Raw genomic sequence first — 19,983 nt, 5'->3', positions numbered from 1 at the left:
GGGGAACCCTTAGAATATTTTTCTTTTTTGTCAAAAAGAGGCAATAGATCTACACAAGCTGACACTTGGATCTTTCCAGACAGCCCGGAAAGGGGCCTTCAAGGACGTCAAACAGGGCGCCGGCGTCCTACGCGTGCCGACGTTCGCCTTTACGTTGAGCTTACGCCGGAAGTGGGCGTGTATTGGCGTCTCCGGGCGCTGGGGAGAGGCTGGTCTAACGGAGTTTAAGCCTTTTGCGGGGCTCCTAGCAGTCGTATGTTTGTTTGCAGAAATGATTACGTGAGCACAGAGGGCAGATTACAACGAGGAAAGCATATTATCCAGTTTGTGTCTTTCAAAAGTTCTTTTTCCTCTATGAGTCACGGCATAACCACGTTCTTGCTGGTAGGTGCGTAAATGTTACATCCATTTTGGGAAGCACTTTGTCAGAATAAAGTAAAACCGCACATTTTCAAATACTGTATCCTGGCATTCTGCTTCTAAGTTTGTATCTTACAGAACCTTTGACATGTAGGCAAGAATGCGTAACAGCACTGAGTAGAAGCAAAAGATTAGAAACCTCCCCTGGTGAGAACAAATACATGAATGGGATGCTCATATGAGGGAATATTATATGCCAGTAAATCAGTACTAAACCCAGAAATATGAGGCCAGAAGAGGAAGATGTAGAATGTATATAGCATGACAATTTATATACATACGATCTTAAAACATGTAACACTACCGTATGTTGCTTAGGTATATATGCATATGTATTGGGAGTACTCAAGAAATAAAAGGGGGTAAAAATCGGACTTAGAATTTTTACCTCCAGTAGGAAAAGAACTGGAAAGTAGTACAAGAAAGGGTTTTGCGGGCGCCTGGGTGGCTCAGTGGGTTAAGCATCCGACTTGGCTCAGGTCACGATCTTGTGGTTAGTGGGTTCCAGGCCCCGCGTTGGGCTCTGTGCTGACCGCTCAGAGCCTGGAGCCTGCTGCTTGGGATTCTGTGTCTCCCTCTCTCTGCTCCTCCCCCACTGATAACTCTGTCTGTCTCTCTCAGATTCTGTGTGTGTGTGTGTGTGTGTGTGTGTGTGTGTCTGTCCCTCACCCGCTCACACTCTATCTCTCTCTCTCAAAAATAAATAAGCATAAAAAAAAAAAAAGGATTCGATAAAGACTGTCTTCTGATTCCTTAAGTTCTTGAGCAAGTGAGCTCAAGGCAAGAAACTACAGACAGAATGTATAAATTCAAAATTTTGAAGCCTATGCAGTTTTTAAAAATTACAAAGTCCAGATGCATTGGGGTTGTAAGTCAAATTTCAAAATCAATGGAATAACATTATTTAAATTCAAGCAGGTTAAGATTTTTGTTGCTTAGATTATTTTTAGGAAAAAAATCATAAAAGTAATACAATCATGAGAAAAGGTTCAGACAAATTCCGCTATTGGGACATTCTACAAAATACTGCCCAGCATTCCTCAAACTGTCAAGCTTGTAAAAAAACAAGGGTAGTCTGAAAAACTGCCACAGCATAAGGAGACGTGATAATTACATGTGATGTGGTTTCTTGGGTGGGATCTTAACAGAAAAATAATATTAGGTAAAAATTAAGGAAGTCTGAATAAACTATGGCCTTCAGTTAAAAACACTGTACAAAATTTGGGACACCTGGTGGCTTGGTTGAGCATCCGACTCTTGATTTTGGCTCAGGTCATGATCCCAGGGTCATGGGATCAAGCCCCACGTTGGGCTCCACACTCAGTGTGGAGCCTGCTTAAGATTCTCTCTCCCTGCCCCTCTCCCCTGCCCACGCTCTCTCTCCCTCTCTGTCTCTCTAAAATAAACAAAAAGCCCCCCCCCACCGAAACTCAACAATGTACAAAACTGGTCCACTACCTTCACTGTATTATACCCTCCTTTGGTCTCTATATTCTTCTTTATCCAGCTTCATTTTTAGTAGTTCATTGTTAACAGTCACTCTATCTCAACTAACTCAAATCAGTCTTCCATATCACTCTCCTAAAAAATGTACCACCTTGGATAAATGCAACCTGTTTTCTTCAACACATAGAGTGGTTTTTGTTGTTGTTTTGTTTTGTTTTTTAGAGAGAAAGAGGGCATGGTGAGCGAGGGGCAGAGAGGGGGAGGGAGAGAGAATCCCACACACTGAGAGTGTGGAGCCACAAGTGGAGCTTGAACTCACCCGATTTGGGACTCAAACTCATGAACCGGGAGATCATGACCTGAGCCTAAGTCAGATGCTTAACTGACGAGCCACCCCGGTGGCTCACAGAGTGTTTTTTAAATTAAGGTATGTTACATAAAAATCAAGATTTCTGGCTCCTCTTAAATCAGAGGATGTGACAACATAGGATTGGCACTGTTGGTGGCAGCAGTCCAGTGGCCACCCCCTTGAGACTGGATATATATTCTTGAGTTTCATGTCCACTCAGCCTGCTTCAGGTTCACTTGTCTTGGCCCCTGTAGGCATTTGAGCTTTTAGCCTGTGCCACAAATTCATGGTCAACAACTCTCAAGTGGTGCCTAACATCCCCACTGCAGTTCAGTTAATTTACGTTCCTACTCTCTGTGAAGATTATTTCATGTTTTTTTTTCTTCAGTAACCAAATCTTCCGTCCCTTTCAAAACTTCACCCTTTTTCAGCTGACAGTTGCTTCATTTTTATCAATGTACAAACACGCTTTGGTCTTTCCCCTCTCCTTCCGGGCCCTACTTGACCTCATCTTCCCTTCTATGTTCTTCCATCAAGCTCCTTAGAAAAGAATCATGGGAAATTACTGTTTTTGTACATCAGAAACTGTCAAGAGTTCAGCAGTGTCCTATGATTTAACCTAATACGTGATCATTATGATCTCTTCCTTACATCCCATTCTGTTTCCAGTTTGATCTGACTTCTGCCCCAATCATGCTCTTCAGACTGCTTCCACGTTGCCAAGACCAAAAGGTAGTCTATGTTCATGGTTTTCTTAATCTCTGAGAAGCTTTGGCCACTCCCTCCTTGAAACACTACCCTTTCTGACCAATCCACCGCCTGCTTTGCTGGTCTTCTTTTTCTTCCTGTCCTCTAAAAGGCTTCTTCAGGATTTGGAATGGTTCCCTTCTCTTCTCTTTCTACACCCTCTTCTTGGGGAAATCCACGTATACCTATAATTTTAAATTTCGTCTCTATCCTGCTTACTACCACATTTATTTCTTTTAAATTCAAGACTCTTCTCAAAACTATTCAGCCTGACATCTCTTCTTGGATACATCTTGGCATCTCAAAGTTAATGTGTCCAAAATAAAACTTACCTTTCCACCCCCAAACCTGTTTTCAGTGCAGTGTTTCCCATGTCAGTAAGTGGCATAAGCCAGGAACCTCAGTTTCATTTTTAAGTTTTCCTCCCCCCCCCCCCATATCCCATCCATCAGCATATTTTTTTCCAGTAATACCTGTAAAATATATCTCCGGATGGCCTACCTCCTCCCATCTCCACCACCACCACTGGAATCTCTCCCCCACACCAGCAGTGGCCCCATTAAGGTCACTTTTTTCTCTCTTGCTTCTGCTCTGTCCATTTTCTACATGGCAGCCGGAATGATCTTTTAGAAATGTGAAGTCAATTGTGTCATAACCTTGCTTAAAGTCCTCCAAAGGCTTTCTGTTGCTCTTAGAATAAAATCTATACTCCTTACCTTGGTTTACAAGGTCCTGTATAAACCAGTTCTGGGTTATCTTCTCAGGGTCACTTGGTTTCCCCGCCCCAGCTCATTTGTAGCCTTCTGTGGTTCCCTAACCTGGACCAGGGCTTTCTAGTCTCGGGTTTTATGCACACTCTTCCCCTTTGCCTTTCCCATGGCTCATTCTTTCTCATCTTTTTTGCTTCCTAAGTATTAGCATCTGCATAGTTAGGAATTTAGTAAGGTGTTTAAATTATAGAACAAATCCAGATGCTGTGACCAAAGTATTGGCAATTACTGTGCTTCTATTTTAGGTAACTCTTTAAAAATCTTTTTTAGAGATTTTAAAGATTTTTGTCATAGGAAAATATAATTGGAAGGTGGCAGTTGTTTTTTAGCGTAGTTTTTTACGTCACTCATCAGTTGGTCCAGGCTAAGTGTAACCAGAATCATATTACTTTTAGCCTAATAAAATCATAATTAAGAAGATAAAAATAATAGTACAACAAATCCAGAATTAATGTGTTCTTGGTGTGGCCCACCATTTTAGACTTTGTATATTGTTCTTGACTATCTTGAATAATAAATAATTGAACCCCAGTATAATGTACGTATATGTGTGTATACACATATGGACACATAGGTATATGTGTGTGTATACATCAGAGAGAGAGACTGAGAGATTTTTTTTAAAATACATACACTAAAATACACACATCTCAGTGTATACGTGGATGGTTTTTGACTAATTTTTATAACTTTACAACCAGTATTTATGACAAAGGTATAGGCCATTGCCATCCCTGTGGAAAATTCCCTGATGATCCTTTCCAGCTAACCCTCCTCCCCACCACAACCATCTGATATCCTGATTTCTACAATTATAGAGTAGTTTTGCCTATTCTGAAATTTCACATAAATGGCGCCCTACAGTCTGCACTCTTACTTACCTTCTTTTGTTCAGCTCAGTGTTTTCAAGATTGCATCACGTCATCTGGACCAATAGTGCAATTCCTTTTTCGTTACTAAGTAGTATTCCGCCGTGTGAATATACTACAAATTATGTAGACATTCTTTTCTAGAGGGAAAGTGGGATGTTTGCAATTTTTTGATACTATGAATAAAACTGTCGTCAACATTTTGTGAGTATGTTTTAATGTCTTTGGGGGAAATACCTAGATTTAACGTTGCTTGACCATAAGGTGGGTGTATCTCTAACTTCATATAAAATTGCCAAATGGTTTTTCCAAGTGAACCCCATTTTATTTATTTAGCATATTCCTCCAAAGAATGTAAGGCATTTATTTCTACTGCAGGCTTTTAAAATCGGTTTGTGTCACTAGCTCTGTCATACACATCTGAAAAACAAAGTGGTTTCCTGAGTCTCTAACAGTCAATTTGTCTCTACTTTGAGATCATTAATGTAAAGAATAAGAAAAGCATTGAAACTTAAAAAGAAATGTGCAGTAATTGAATGTGGAAAGAAGGAAAACTCGAAAGTCATTCAATATTTATTAGCATCCAGATTAAGTCAGGTGCTGTGCTGAGTGATGAGACTATAAACATGAATAAAACATGACCCTTGCCCTCAAGGACTCCACAGAGAGTTTGGTGGAAGAAAAAGGTGAGTGTGTTCCAATATTCTAAGTGGTCTAGGAGAGGACACTGAACACGAGCAGTGCAGGCATTATGTGGATGACACTGTGTGTGTACGTTAGAAGGGGGAGTGGATGAGAGACGAGCCCCCGGACAAGAAGGAAGCCTCACAGGGGAGGTTGGACTTGAGGAAACAGTAACGCTTTGACCATAGAACAAGTAGTAAGGGTATTTTATTTTTTTTTAATTTTTTTTTCAACGTTTATTTATTTTTTTTGGGACAGAGAGAGACAGAGCATGAACAGGGGAGGGGCAGAGAGAGAGGGAGACACAGAATCGGAAACAGGCTCCAGGCTCTGAGCCATCAGCCCAGAGCCCGACGCGGGGCTCGAACTCACGGACCGCGAGATCGTGACCTGGCTGAAGTCGGACGCTTAACCGACTGCGCCACCCAGGCGCCCCAGTAAGGGTATTTTAGGTAGAGGGTATTTTAACTTTTTTTTTTTTTTAAGTTTATTGGTCTTGAGAGAGGGGGGAGAGAGAGAGAGAGAGAGAGAGAGAGAGAGAGAGAGAATGCAGGTAGGTGAGGGGCAGAGAGAGAGGGAGAGAGAGAATCCCAAGCAGGCTCTGCCACCAGCACGGAGCCCGACCTGGGGCTTGAACTCACAAACCGTGAGACTAAGACCTGAGACGAAATCAAGAATTGGACGCTTAACTGACTGAGCCACCCGGGCGCCCCAAGGTATTCTAACTTTTGTAAAAGCACAGTTGTTTTGAATAACAACTTTCAAAACTCGGGGAAATGAAGGTCATCCAACAGCTTTAGAAAATAAGGTCAACAAATGAACAGGAACATGACTTATTAAAATGAGGGAAATTAGTTGTGCACCAGCCTTGAATAAAAATACTAAACAAAACCCATAATTTTTGGTCATTAAGCTAAAGTCATAAGCTAAAGCTATGTCCATTTTCATGTTTTCTTCTGTGAAGGAATTTTAATAAAGTTCAGTGTATGTTTTGTTGTATTTTGGTTTTCAGAAGACACTGGCAGGTTAACTCCAGCAGGAAAAACTTTTCCAAGCTAGGAGGGAACCTGGATCCACCTTCTGTGTGAGGCTGTGGTTAGGAAGTCCATATGAGTCTCAGTCGCCTCCTTTTGATTTGCCCTTTGTCTTGGTAGGTTGGCAGGAGAACAATTTCGAATGAGAACTGATTAGGAAATTCTGGGGTAGAAAGTATATAATGAGAATTCTTGTCTCCAGGGAAATGTCAGTAATGATAACTGAAGTCCTGGGAACTGAAATACTATGAGTAATGGGAAAATGTATAGTGAAGAATAATTATGTAAAAGAATCATTTTTTTCCCCATAAAAATTTTCATTTGAGATCCTGAGAAGCGAGGGGAAGGGGGAGGTGGAAATGAACAAGATAAAATCTATTTTTTCATCAAGGAGGCAAAGATTGCACTCTTCCAGAATTTTTCTACCTGCAAACAGTGAAGCATTACCAGGCTTGTGACCATGTGATTGGACATTCTGATTGAGTCTCAGCCCTCTAACCCAGGTCTTCGTTGTCTGTCTCCAGATGTGTCTGTTCCCAAATCCTGCGTTTGCTCCAGCTTCCAAAATACCTTCAACTACCTTTGACTTTAAGGCCAGTGCAACATGAGGAAGAAGCTAGTCAAATACCAGAAGTGTTCAGACAGGAAGAGTGTTGCAGTGAGTTAGGGAAGCCCAGTTACCTTTAGACAGTCAAGTACAATTTGGAAAAGTGGGAAAAGATACGATGTAGAGTTTTGTAGTAGGTAGGAAACATCTAGTGGGCAGTTGAACTTGTAATAAATTCCAGGAGACTCATCAGTTGGGGTCAACAGTCCTTGCTCTTAATGATTATGTTAGTTGTTTTGTTTTGTTTTTTTCCTAGGTAATTCGATCACTTGGAGCTGTGCACATCTCTTCCTGGCAAACTTAGTAACAAAGGAAGAGGTTCGTGCTCTGTTCCCCCATACTTGCCGCATAATGATTTAGAAATGAGGGCTGACAAATTTCAAGTCTGTTGTTAGCTCGGATTGATTGATTGATTGATTGATTGATTGATAATGGCTACCTGGACCTGAGTTGAGATGTTTCTGAGGCCAATTCCAGGCTAACTGAAAAGTAAAGATTATTACTTTTCCGGGGCTTATGGGGGGGGGGGGGGAAGACCTCTTACGCCTTATTCTTCTCACTTCTGGCTTAGATAACTAGTATAAGAGAAGTAGTTTTACTGCTAGAGGAAAAGGTTTGCCCAGACTTGGAAACAGGTTAGATGGTAGTGTGGGGCATGGCTTATCATGGTGGGCAGTCTGCAAGAGGGTCCCTAAATCAAAGCTGGAAAGAAGGTATCTTTTTTCCACTGTGGAGGCGAAACATGAGTTTTGGAGCCCGACAGACTAGATTCTACGTTCTGTCACTTCCTAAAGCCTGTTTCTTTGTCCTTAAAGTGGAAGCACAGATACTTGTTGAAGAGAATCTCGGACTTATAAGCCCACCTGGGATAATGAATGTAGAACGTCTTTTCCATTTTGTACAGCACTGGCACCTGGGAGGCCCAAAGCATGTCCTCTCCGTTGCTCTCCTTTGGAGTCTGGTCTGTGGGCCCCTGGGTGTCTCTGGGACCTTTGTAAGGGATGTGTGAGGTCAAAATTATTTTCAGAATGGTGTTAAGACGTTATTTGCCTTTTTTACTGCATTGCCATTTCTCTGGTGATGCAAAAGCTATAATGGGAAAAACAACCTAGTGCTTTACCACGAATCAAGGCAGTGGCACTGGCCATTATTGTACTTTTCGCCACCATGCACTCCTAAGATAAAAACATAAAAGCAGTTCACTTAATAATAGGTGTGATGAGGGCAGGAGGTCTCCATATCTGAGTACACATCTTTTAAATAAACTGTGTGACAAAATGGGAACTGTGGGTAAGACATTTGTGCTATATAATCAGTACAATGATTGTCTGGAGGAAAAGCACCTGTTCTGTTGTTTGAGTTGCAAGCTGAACTAACACCACCTTTCCCATTGAATACTATTTTTACTTGAAAGAACAGACAAACTAGGGTTATTCAGAGTTGAGTATTTGGCTGACATCTGATGGGCTAAACCAGACTACTGCTACTTCAAGGGAAACAACCCATGCGTAGCCTATGAAAATTTGAGCTTTTAAGTAAAAGTTACAGTTTGGAAAACTTGTATCCACCAGCGTGAGCCTGACAGCTTCCTACAACTGAGATACTTTTCTGTTAAGATCATTGGTGATATGAACAAATGCAGTTTGTTTTATATAGTTAAATGTTTCCATATTTCGATTATCTGCATAACTGAGTGAACCATATTTTCAAATGATCAGTACATGATGTTACAAAGTAAGAAATGGGAAAAGATCATTCGAAGTGTAAGATAGGCCAATGGAATTAAAAAACTTTTTTTTTAATGTTTGTTTATTTCTGAGAGAGAGAGAGAGAGAGAGAGAGAGAGAGAGAGAGAGAGAGAGCATGAGCAGGGGAGGGGCAGAGAGAGAGGGAGGCACAGAATCGGAAGCAGGCTCCAGGCTCTGAGCTGTCGGCACAGAGCCCAACGCAGGGCTCGAACTATGAACTGCTAGATCATGACCTGAGCCGAAGTCGGAAGCTCAACCAACGGAGTCACCAGGCACTCCTAGTGGCCAATAGAATTTAATGTACCAGTATGAAAATGTCACTGATACTATTTAGATTTCACGTTGCAACTACTCTTTTAAAAAAAACATCTGTCACTGTGGAGTGTTGGTGTGGTATCAAATAAGATTAGCCACAATTACCTGAAAAAGTTATTAAAATACTGCTCCCTTTTCTAGCATACCTGTGTGAGACGGTTTTCTTCATATACTTCAACCAAATGCATATGGCAATAGATTCAATGCAGAGGCAGATGAGTGTCCAGTTGTTTTCGACCGAGCTAGACCTTACGGATGTCACAGAAAGGTAAGACAATGCCACACTTCTCACCAAATGGTGCAGCAAAAAAGAAAGGCAGTGAAAAAGAACTTATTTCGGAAAACACAGTCACTTGTCATAAAAATATTTATGTGAGCGTGTATGAGGTTTCTATTATTATTATGTTTATTTTTATATAAGTGAATGAATATTTCTAGAAAGTCTTCATTTTAATGTCTGATAAATATTGATAGATGAAAATCCACATAAATGAAAGTTCAGTGATTTTTAAGAGGTAAAGGGGTCCTGGGATCAAAAAGCTTACGAACACTGTCCTAGTCCCCTACTTCTGCTACCGATGTGCTCCGATCCCCAGAGGAGAGCCAGAGATGTCCCTGCAAATTCTGGAAGTAATCCCTATTTGTCGCAAACTTTGACTGTTACACTATTTTTTTTTTTTAACGTTTTATTTTTGAGACAGAGAGAGACAGAGCATGAACGGGGGAGGGGCAGAGAGAGAGGGAGACACAGAATCGGAAGCAGGCTCCAGGCTCCGAGCCATCAGCCCAGAGCCCGACGCGGGGCTCGAACTCGCGGACCGCGAGATCGTGACCTGAGCTGAAGTCGGACGCTTAACCGACTGAGCCACCCAGGCGCCCCGACTGTTACACTATTAGGGTGAGTTCCCCGTCAAAATATGCATGTTCCCACAGTAATCTTGCCCCTGCAAAGTAACTCAGAAACATGGGCACGTGGGATTATTTTCCATTTTGCCCTGTGGATTCTGAACAAGCTTTGGTACAATTTTGCTGACTTGCCTTGAGCTGACGGTCTGCAATTGTTAATTTATCCTGTAACTAAACTGATTTTGCTTCGCTGTTACCCTGTCATGTCCTTAGATTTCCAGTGCCACTGCTGATGAAGTCAAGCAGGTCAAGTTTTGAGGGACAATCAGATAGGGGACTGGCACTCTGTTGTGCCTGTTAAAATTAAACTTGGAAACACTTTAAAAAGAAACCCACAAAAGTGTTCTCAAAACAGCCATTCTGGTTGTCAAATGAAATGGGGGAGCAATTAGGCCTCTGTCCTATGATAGATTCAAAATTTTCTGCTGACTGGCAGTGTCCTGTTTCTACCTCCGAACTATTCTGCAGGTACTTGGCTGTACTCCGACGGGATAAGAAGATTCTGCGGTTGAAATATTTTAACTACAGTCCTTGCTGACAAAAGACTAAAACCTCTTTAGCCATTAGAAAAATTACTCTGGCTACAGTTTCATATATGCCCGGAATTATTGAAATAAACTCTTTCTTTCTTTTTTTTTTTTTGGAAAACTGACAATAACTTTAACCATTATAATGAACCACAATGACCTCAAAATATTTCTGCAAAATAATTGATACAAATGCTTTTAAAGGTTTTAGCGCTGGGGTTTATATAAGCCGAAGCGTACAATTACATGAAGAACCTTCGTCAGATAGCAGTTTCATGTTGCTAATTTGCACTCAGCTTTCATACTGTATGGACGCGATCCCAGTGCTATCTATTCAGACTAGTTTTTAGATATCTGTGGTGCTTCAAGCTAGGTTTCGGTGGTCTTTGAAAGCTGGTTTATGTGCGTGAAATTGGACAAGATTGAACTGAAATAATTTGCTAGGATTCTAGTTAATTTTAGTTGATCTGAGAGAAGATACTTGAAACTGGGGAGAGGTAGTGGTCTGGTGACTTTCACACGGTGAATTTCAGAAAACTGTAAGCTTCGTAAAGGTAAGGACTTTGTCACTCTAGGCCTGTCACTTTGTATCCAGTGCGTAGCATACCGTATAGTAAAGGCTCAAAAATATTTGGAAACCGAGATGGAAAATACGGGGAAAAAGGGAGCAGCAAGCTGACCCCACTGAATCAGTGTTAATAGGGGTGATTTTAATAACATGAATGGAGTTTGAAGAAAATGATCATTCACAGTAGCAGCATCTTTTGTAACAATGATTTGATATTTAGGATCCATTTGAGATTGACAATTAATCCAACTTAGTCTGCTGCCCAGCTGACGGGTTTCCTCAAGCAGTGCTCAGGGCATTTGTTCATTCAGTCATTCATGGAGCATACATTCATTGGGCACCTACTACATGGCAGAATGCTAGAGATACAGGGGAATAAAACAGACAAAAATCCCTATCCTCTCGAAGTTTACATTCTAGTGGGGGAAAGACAGTAAACGGTACACTATTTACACTATTGTGTGACAATGTGTATATTCTGACAGATGGAGACAAGTGCCATAGAGAAAAACAAATCAAGCAGGAAAGAGGAAATGAGATATCACCGTTTCAAATAGAGTGATTGGGGGGCGCCAGGGTGGCTCAGTCGGGTAAGCTTCCGACGTCGGCTCAGGTCATGATCTCACACTCCGTGGGTCCAAGCCCCACATCGGGCTCTGTGCTGACAGCTCGGAGCCTGGAGCCTGCTGCGGATTCTGTGTCTCCCTCTCTCTCTGCCTCTCCCCCACTCACGTTCTGTCTGTCTCTGTTTCTCAAAAATGAATAAATGTTAAAAATAAAATAGAGTGATCAGGGACACCTGGATGGCTCAGTAGGTTGAGCATCTGACTCTTGATTTCAGCTCAGATCACGATCCCAGGGTGAGTGTGGAGCCTGCTGAAGATTCTCTCTCTCTTCTTCTGGCCCACTTGCTCCCTCTCTGAAAAGAAGGAAGGAAGGAAGGAAGGAAGGAAGGAAGGAAGGAAGGAAAGAAATGTTATGTTATTGACATAAATTGACTTAGAATATTATCTAGTTTCAGGGGGACAACATAATGATTCAGTATTTGTACATGTTGTGAAATGATCACCCCAACAAGTCTAGTTAGCATCCATCACCATGTAGTTAAAAAGATTTTGAAACACAGGACACCGAACTGAGAAACTCCTATGATTGTATGTAGTACAAAGCACACCTTGCCGCACTTGACAGTTGACGGGACGCTGGGAGGGAAACAAGCCCGCAAATGCCAGAGCCTCACATTCGCTCACCCTCAGTAGTACGCGCTCCTTTCTCTGTTCTCATTCTCTGCACAAGCCAGAAATAAGACAACCGACAGAAATTATGGAGTCCTTCCTTTATAAAATTCTCTGTGGTGTGACATATTTATTCATTAATCTTTTTTTTAATTTAAAAAATTTTTATTTTAAGAGAAAGAGAGTGAGAGAGAGAGAGAGAACATGAGCAGGGGAGGGGCAGAGAGAGAGGGAGACACAGAATCGGAAGCAGGCTGCAGGCTCCGAGCTGTCGGCACAGAGCCCAACGCCGGGCTTGAACCCACGAACTGTGAGATCATAATCTGAGCCGAAGTCAGATGCTCAACCGATGGAACCACCCAGGCGCCCCTATTCATTAATCTTTTACTAAGCATTTCATTATGTGCCTGCTTGATACTGGGACCCATTCCTGAAGAGGGGAACAAAGCCCGTGTCTTTTCGGAAATTATGTATTTTCCAGGGAGACAATACTGAACTAGTCATTGGGAGATAATTTAAGAATTATTTTTATATGTGCCACGAAGGACCAGCTGAGACTATGAGAACATTAAGGGCACGATCCTTATCCGGGAGATCAGGAAAGACCTGCTGGAGTAGGTGACAGACAGTATCGGCACATGTGCTCAACACGTTTTGATTTGTGTTGATTTATATGATTATATCTGTACCCTTCAGAAGTATACGTTTCACCATAGGATACAAAAGTGAGTAATCATTTTGGCTCAGTAGTGTATGGTCTAGGAAAAAGACTCACAAATTTCTGTGGCTACATAGATTTTTAAGAAGAATTATTAACTGAATTTTTCAGTTTACTAATGTTGTTCTAGCTTGTCAGTTGTTTTTTATTGTTTGTTGGTATGTTTAACAAGTCATAAAATGTATATACCTTCCTGTCTCTTGTGTGTGTGTGGAGGTGTATTTGATCACGTTTAGAATAAAATACAGAACCACAAACTAAATTTTCCGGTTCAATAGCAGACACACTATACTTTCTGAGGCACTTTCTACAAAAAGTAGGTACAAAATAAAATTTTGTTCGATTTTTAAATGAACGTGTAATGTACAAAAGTAACAATCTGAAATCCTAAGTCCTACATACATTGGTGAGCTCTTTGCCGCCTTTTCTTTTCTTTTTTTTTTTTTTAAGTTTTATAGATTTATGTATTAATATTTGACCTTGAAAACGTACACAGAACTATAGCTTCTCTTCAAGTCTTTTGAATTTGAGGTTGGATGGATTGTTTAGAGTGGTCTTTATAACTTTTATTTGGGGGTAGACTAAAGGTTTTACCCAATTCTCCCTATTGATATCCCCTAGGCCAGACCACACTTACTTACAGGCTCTTTTGGCTGCAGGCGCTAGAATCCTTATTTATTTATTTATTTACTTACTTATTTAAAAAGTTTATTTATTTTGAGAGAGGGAGAGAGAGTGCACTCACAAGTGGGGGAAAGGCAGAGAGAGAGAGAGAGAGAGAGAGAGAGAGAGAGCGCAAGAATCACAAGCAGGCTCCACGCTGTCAATGCACAGCCTGATGTGGGGCTCAAACTCATGAACCATGAGATCGTGACCTGGGCTGAAACCAAGAGCCAGATGCTTAACCCACTGAGACCCCCAGGTGCCCACAGAATCCCAATTCAAGTGAGGTTAGAAAGAAAAGTCAGTTTCCCAACAATAAAGGATTGTTTGCTCCACTTTTTCTGAGTATCCGCCTCATTCTTCTCTCTCGTTGCAAGCATTCTTTCAACACATGAGAGAAACTTGACCTCTGACAGCTCCTGAGCTTTGCAGCTGACCAAGTTGGCCACCTGCAGGGAAACCACCTCAACTCTCTGGGCCCTAGGTCCAAGACCAGTGGGAACACCCTCTCTGGGCCACAAGAGCTAGACACAGCAACTGTGATAGGAGGAGGAGAGATGTGTGTGTGTGTGTGTGTGACGTTGTGTCATAACTGGAGATCCTGAGAGAACAATTTGGATAGGATGACGGGAAATTGTTGTCAGAAGAAGGAGGCAATTCTGAGAAAAGAATGACATGTGAGCCTACCACGGTATTGTTGGAAAGAAGTGTGAGAGGATGGGACTAAACGCTGAATAAGGAGCTAATGTTGGACATTTTCTGTGAGGGAAAGGGAGAAAAGAAGGTCAGGGGATTGCCCTGAGAAAGTAAGGAAACATGAGAAACTTTAGCCAAGACGAAGTGGGACATAACCAGAACGATGACAGATGTTACACCCCGTTTACTTTCAAACACTTCAGTAAAAAACAAATAGATGGAACAGAGATGGCAAGATGTTAATATTAAAACTGGGCAATGAGTATATAGATGTTTTCTAAAAAGTGGCTCTCGGGGTGCCTGGGAGGCTCAGTCTAAGTATCTGACTTTGGCTCAGGTCATGATCTCACAGGTTCATGAGTTCGAGCCCCACGTCGGGCTCTGTGCTGACGGCTCGGAGCCTGGAGCCTGCTTCCAAATCTGTGTCTCCCTCTCTCTCTGCCCCTCCCCCACTCGCATTCTGTCTCTCTCAAAAACAAATATTAAAAAAAATAAAGTTTTGTCTGTTAAGTCTGATATTTGGGCTTCCTCAAGAACTATTAATTTTTTTATTCCTATGAATGGTTCTTTCTTTCTTTCACATGTGACTTTGTAATCTTTCATTGAAAACTTAATATTTTGAATATCATCATGTGGCAACTTTGGAAATCACTTTTTCCCTCTCTCTCCATGACGTGTTGTTTTTGTTTGTTGTAGTTGTTGTTGCTTGTTTTTTAAATGGCTTTTCTGAACTAATTTTCAAAGTATATTCTTTGTCATGTGTGGTCACTTACGTTTCTGTTCCATTAGTTTACTAGTCAGCTAGTGGTCAGGCAGAGAGTTCTTTTAATCCCTGGAGTAAAAAAAAAAAAAGAAAAAAAAAAGCCCACTAAAAACTCTCTCCAGTCTTTTCAGATGGGCTCTGTGTTGTGGCACTCCTTGATACTTGGCCAGGCCATTTACTTCCTGCTTGCGTGGAGCTTGAAGGTCAGCCAATGAGAAGATCTTTGAATCTTCTCGGGTCTTTTCTGAGCATCTATCCAGCCCAGGCATGCATGGAGTCTTCTAGTTCTCTGGATTAAATGGGAGCTTCTCAAAGCCCTTATTCCCTGAAATATGCCCTTCTCCAGCCTCTTTCTTCCCAGTATTTTGGCTTTTCTGTTGCTTGCCCTAATTGTTATCCTTTGCCACAGATGGCAGGCGCTTCTCCATTTGCAAATGTCACCCGGGAAACCGCCTTGGAGCTGAGGCGTGTGAAACAAAGGCAAGTCCTTGAGCAGATCCTTCTGGGAGCTTACGGGGAGCTTCAGGGAGCGACTTAGGTCAAAACGTGGATCCGTGGTTCTTTGAGGTAAGTCTGTAGCTGTGTTGGGATGGTAACAAGGTAAGTCAAAATGCTCTCTTACCAAAATTCAGCTGGCTTTTTTTTTTTCTTTCCAGTGAGCTTTATTCTGGTTGCTGAAAGTTTCTTTTATTAGATTGTAGAGTTCTGGAAAACTTCATCGTGACAATTCTTGCCAGCTTGTTCACTGCTTTTATGAAGGGATGAAGGTTTGGAGTTGTCTACTCTGCTGTTTTCAGAGACGTCTGTCCTGTGGAGAGAATGGGTGACACGGGTGTGGTATTCCTGATTCCAACAAAAGGGCAGCATCCGGTCCAGATCCCTTCCGACTTATCTGGGAGTCTTGAGAGTTGGATGCCTGAGGAGATTTGTGGCCGAGCCCTGGAAATCATTGACCTGCCCCTTCTGTGGGGTCTACTCTGAGGAACCCTATTCCATAACGTGCGCACCTTCTGTCCAAGGCGCCTGGGCTCCTCGGTGATGCAGACTGACAGGAGGCTTTTCATCCACTCCGGGTGCTTTCAGTTCTCCCAGAAGTCAGGCCAGGAAAACCTGGTAGCAGGACGTTTGGCGGACCTTTTCAGAGAGTTGGACTCTGGAGCCGAGCACTGAGCACGGGCCTCAGGTCGGCAGGTTTGTGTGTGACCATGACAGAAAACCGGAAAAGACTCATCTCTTCCTTTTACCTGCACTGTTTTGAAGACCTCTGCTTGACATCTTGCAAACAACTTATGCCTCCCCTGCCTTCAGCATTTGGCGAGAAAGCAGCAGACGGGCTATTCATTTCTCGCCAGCCTCTTGACATCCCTCAGATATACGCAAGATCCGGATCAACACGGCCCTTGGGAGGGCGGCTGAGACGAAGGTGCTCACGCCTGCGCCAAGCCCGTGCTGCTGTATGCTCGGCTTTTATGTGAACGTGAACTTGGGTTCACTAACCACCCCCGACTGTCTCACATCCTCTGAGACATGTGAGGTGTCAGAAGGGTATGTCTGCTCGAGTCCGGTAGAGACTCCTGAGACATTCCTCTCCACCGCTGGCGTCCTGGCTTCTCCACTTCACTTCTGGCCGCAACGATTAGAAGATGGAAATGGGAGGGAGGTAGAAATGGGATATAGGTGCTTGCTTGGCATCTGCCCATTGTCAAGGAACATTCCCTGTGTCTTCAGAGCTCAGATTTAGTGTTGGGAGCCTCACAGGAGGATGTGAAGTTGTGTTATCCGAACCCAGGACTGTTCTCCACATGCGCCGAAAGTTACAGAAGGTGAGCATCTTCCTGGCTTGACCTAAAAGTCAACTCATTTTATGATGCCTCTGATGGTTTCCATCTCTTCACATTAAAAAAAAATGTGTCTACCTCAGGGCCTTTGCATCAACCCTCTATTCTAGGATTCTAGGGGTAAGAATGTGAAGATCTGTCCCAAGGGAGCCACGGATATTCCACTTTGGCCACAGTCACCCCAAGAAGACATGTAAACTCTGTCCAAAGTAAAGAGCAAATGGGAGAAAACTGTTGACTCCTATAGGCCCAAGATCTTTTGTTATTACAGGTGTTTATAAAGTTGAGAATACTGGGGTTTTTTTTTTCTCCTGATAAGGAAGGCTTGTGATAAAAATTGCTAAAAGAAGTCATTAACTTAATTTTTTAATGTTTTTTTTTTTTAGAGAGAGAGAGAGAGAGCAGGGGAGGGGCAGAGAGAGAGAGAGAGAGCAGGGGAGGGGCAGAGAGAGAGAGGGAGACAGAGAATCCAAAGCAGGCTCCAGGCTCTGAGCTGTCAGCACAGAGCCCGACGCGGGGCTCGAACCCACAAACCGTGAGATCATGACCTGAGCTGAAGTCGGACGCCCAACCGGCTGAGCCACCCAGGCGCCCCAAGAAGTCACTAATCTAATGACTGGCTTACCTCCCACTGCTAGGTTTTGCTTAGGTTGAGCCACAACAAACCAAAGAGGTGGCATTACAAGTGTCCTTTTGTTTCCTCTTACATGTTTCTGAGAGGACGGAGCCGTGAATTGCTGCTTTAGAAGGAAACCAAGAGCTAGCCTGTGGACAGTATCCAGGAGGAATCTGTGTAAAATGCCAATGAAAATACTCCCAGTCAAAACATGAGGTGTGTGGGTGAGCTGCGAACAAAGAAGACGTCATCACATTGAAGGCTCAACGTGCCAAGCGAGAAAGATGACCAATAGGCAGATGAAGCACCCAACTGCACAGGCTAAAGGCGGACTCCGAAACAGAAGGCTTTCAAAGGGAAAGGATTTGCAAAGACAAGAAGGAAGTCAGATTTCAGAAAGATCTGCTCCCCCAGTAGAGAACCTGGTAAGCATTTGATTCAAGAAACCATAAAGTTATCAAGGTTTCCAAGTTTATATCTGTGTGTTAATGCTGGCAACAGACAACTTCCTCACGTGACGTTATAGTCACAAAGACCAAGTCATAGTCTCAGATGCCAACATAACAAGATCAGGAGCAGAATTGCTCTTGTTTGGAAACCAGGTTTATAGGATGTTCACTATTTTAAGAGCTTGGAGACCCAAGCCAGTTAGGGTGGTCCTGTTATTTTTAATTTAGCTCAGAATGCAAAGTGCTTTACTTTTTTCCGTATTGCCGTCTCTGAAGTGCTCAGTCGTATTGGGAGTAGAGTCATGTATCGGTGTTGGCTTCCTGCTTCCCTCTTTTGGTCAAGTTCCTGCCATTAAGATGTGGATTTGATAGCAGGGTTGGCCTGTGGTGGTGGTGGTGGTGGTGGTGATTGTTGTTTTTAAATTCAGTATCATTAATTGTTTTTGTGTCCTTTGACTTGTTTGTACAGGAGTAACTAGAGTTGTTTTCATAGAAGATCCTTTGAACGGTTATCAAAAATGCAGTCACATCATATGGAGGTCTAAAACTCTGCTTTTTGGGGGGATTTTGTTCAGCCCGTAGCCTTATAATTGCCTTTCATGTTCAGAAGTATTTTACTTCCTTTATCAGATCTGTTGGGATCGAGAACTGAGAAATTAATCTGCTCTACCAGGTCACCCTGAAGTAACTATGACTGTAAGGGTCCCCATGTTAGACTGTTCCTGGCCTGCAAGTGACAAGCTGAAAATACATATAAGGGGAATATCTCATAAGCATAGAGCAGACACCAGGCAACTTTTCCTGGGAGGAATTTACGGATACCTTTTCCACATGTGAATCTGCCCTGAAGAGTGGGCTTTTGATGGGATGTCTAGGTGGCTCAGTTGGTTAAGTGTCCGACTTTGGCTCAGGTCATGAACTAATGGTTTGTGAGTTTGAGCCCCGCGTCAGGCTCTGTGCTGACAGCTCAGAGCCCGGAGCCTGCTTCAGATTCTGTGTCTCCCTCTCTCTCTCTGCTTCTCCCCCACTCATACTCTGTCTCTCTCTCTCTCTCTCTCTCTCAAAAATAAATAAACATTTAAAAAAAAAGGTGGCCTTTTGATACTTAATTCCAGAATAATTAAACATGTAAATGTATAAAGGTAAGACCTTTAAACATTTGGAAATAGAAGACTATCTTATCTTTATGTAAGGAAAAAGTGCTTAAGACACAAAAAGCTCAAATCAGAAAGATTGATGTATCTGCCTATGTTATAAATGTTTAACGTTTGTTTATTTTTTTGGGAAAGAGAGACAGAATGTGAGCGGAGGAGGGGCAGAGAGAGAGGGAGACACAGAATCTGAAGCAGTCTCCAGGCTCTGTGCCGTCAGCACAGAGCCTGATGCAGTACTCAAACCCACAAAGGATGGGATCATGACCTGGGCTGAAGTCAGAGGCTTAACCAACTGAGCCACCCAGGTGCCCCTACATCTGCCTATATTATAGTTAAGAACTTCTGTTCATCAAGTGATGCCAACAAGGAAGTGCAAAAACAGTCTACAAACTGGGAGAAGATATCTGCAACACCTGTCGCTGGCAAAGAAGATAGTATTGAGATTAATACTCTGAAACAAACAAAAAAAAAGACAAACAACCGATGGAAAAACCATCCAAACAGATGTTTCACAGGAAGACGAAACACAAAAGGAGAATAAACATGAAAAATTGCTCAACTTCTTTAAGAGAGACAGTGGGGGGAGGGGCAGAGAGAAAGGGAGAGAGAGAATCTCAAGCAGGTTCTACACTGTCAGCTCAGAGCCTGATGTGGGGCTTGATCCCTTGAACCGAGAGATCATGACCTGAGCTGAAATCAAGAGTGGGACGGTTAACTGACTGAGCCACCCAGGCGCCCTAGGTGTCGTGACTATTGATTATGACTCAAGTCATGATCTCACAGGGTTTGGGGTTCCTGAGTTCGAGCCCCGCATTGGGCTGTGTGCTGACAGCATGGACCCTGCTTGGGATTCTCTCTCTG

The 19,983-nt window shown here is 42.6% G+C and overlaps 1 long non-coding RNA gene across 2 annotated transcripts; it reads left to right on the top strand.

The window, feature by feature from the left end:
* The first annotated feature begins 207 nt into the window (after positions 1–207).
* Positions 208–18,843, top strand: LOC125168859 (uncharacterized). Of its 2 annotated transcripts, none has more exons than XR_007153326.1 (5): positions 208–384; positions 9,131–9,257; positions 15,475–15,632; positions 15,722–16,888; positions 17,624–18,843. It is a non-coding gene; the product is annotated as an uncharacterized LOC125168859 (long non-coding RNA). The 2 variants fall into 2 exon arrangements; XR_007153327.1 differs by lacking the exon at positions 208–384 and adding an exon at positions 7,184–7,244.
* The last annotated feature ends 1,140 nt before the right edge of the window (positions 18,844–19,983 follow it).

The sequence above is a fragment of the Prionailurus viverrinus genome, chromosome A1 (genome assembly GCF_022837055.1).
Source record: "Prionailurus viverrinus isolate Anna chromosome A1, UM_Priviv_1.0, whole genome shotgun sequence".
NCBI classification, from domain to species: domain Eukaryota; kingdom Metazoa; phylum Chordata; class Mammalia; order Carnivora; family Felidae; genus Prionailurus; species Prionailurus viverrinus.
This window is presented reverse-complemented; position numbering and strand designations above follow the sequence as displayed.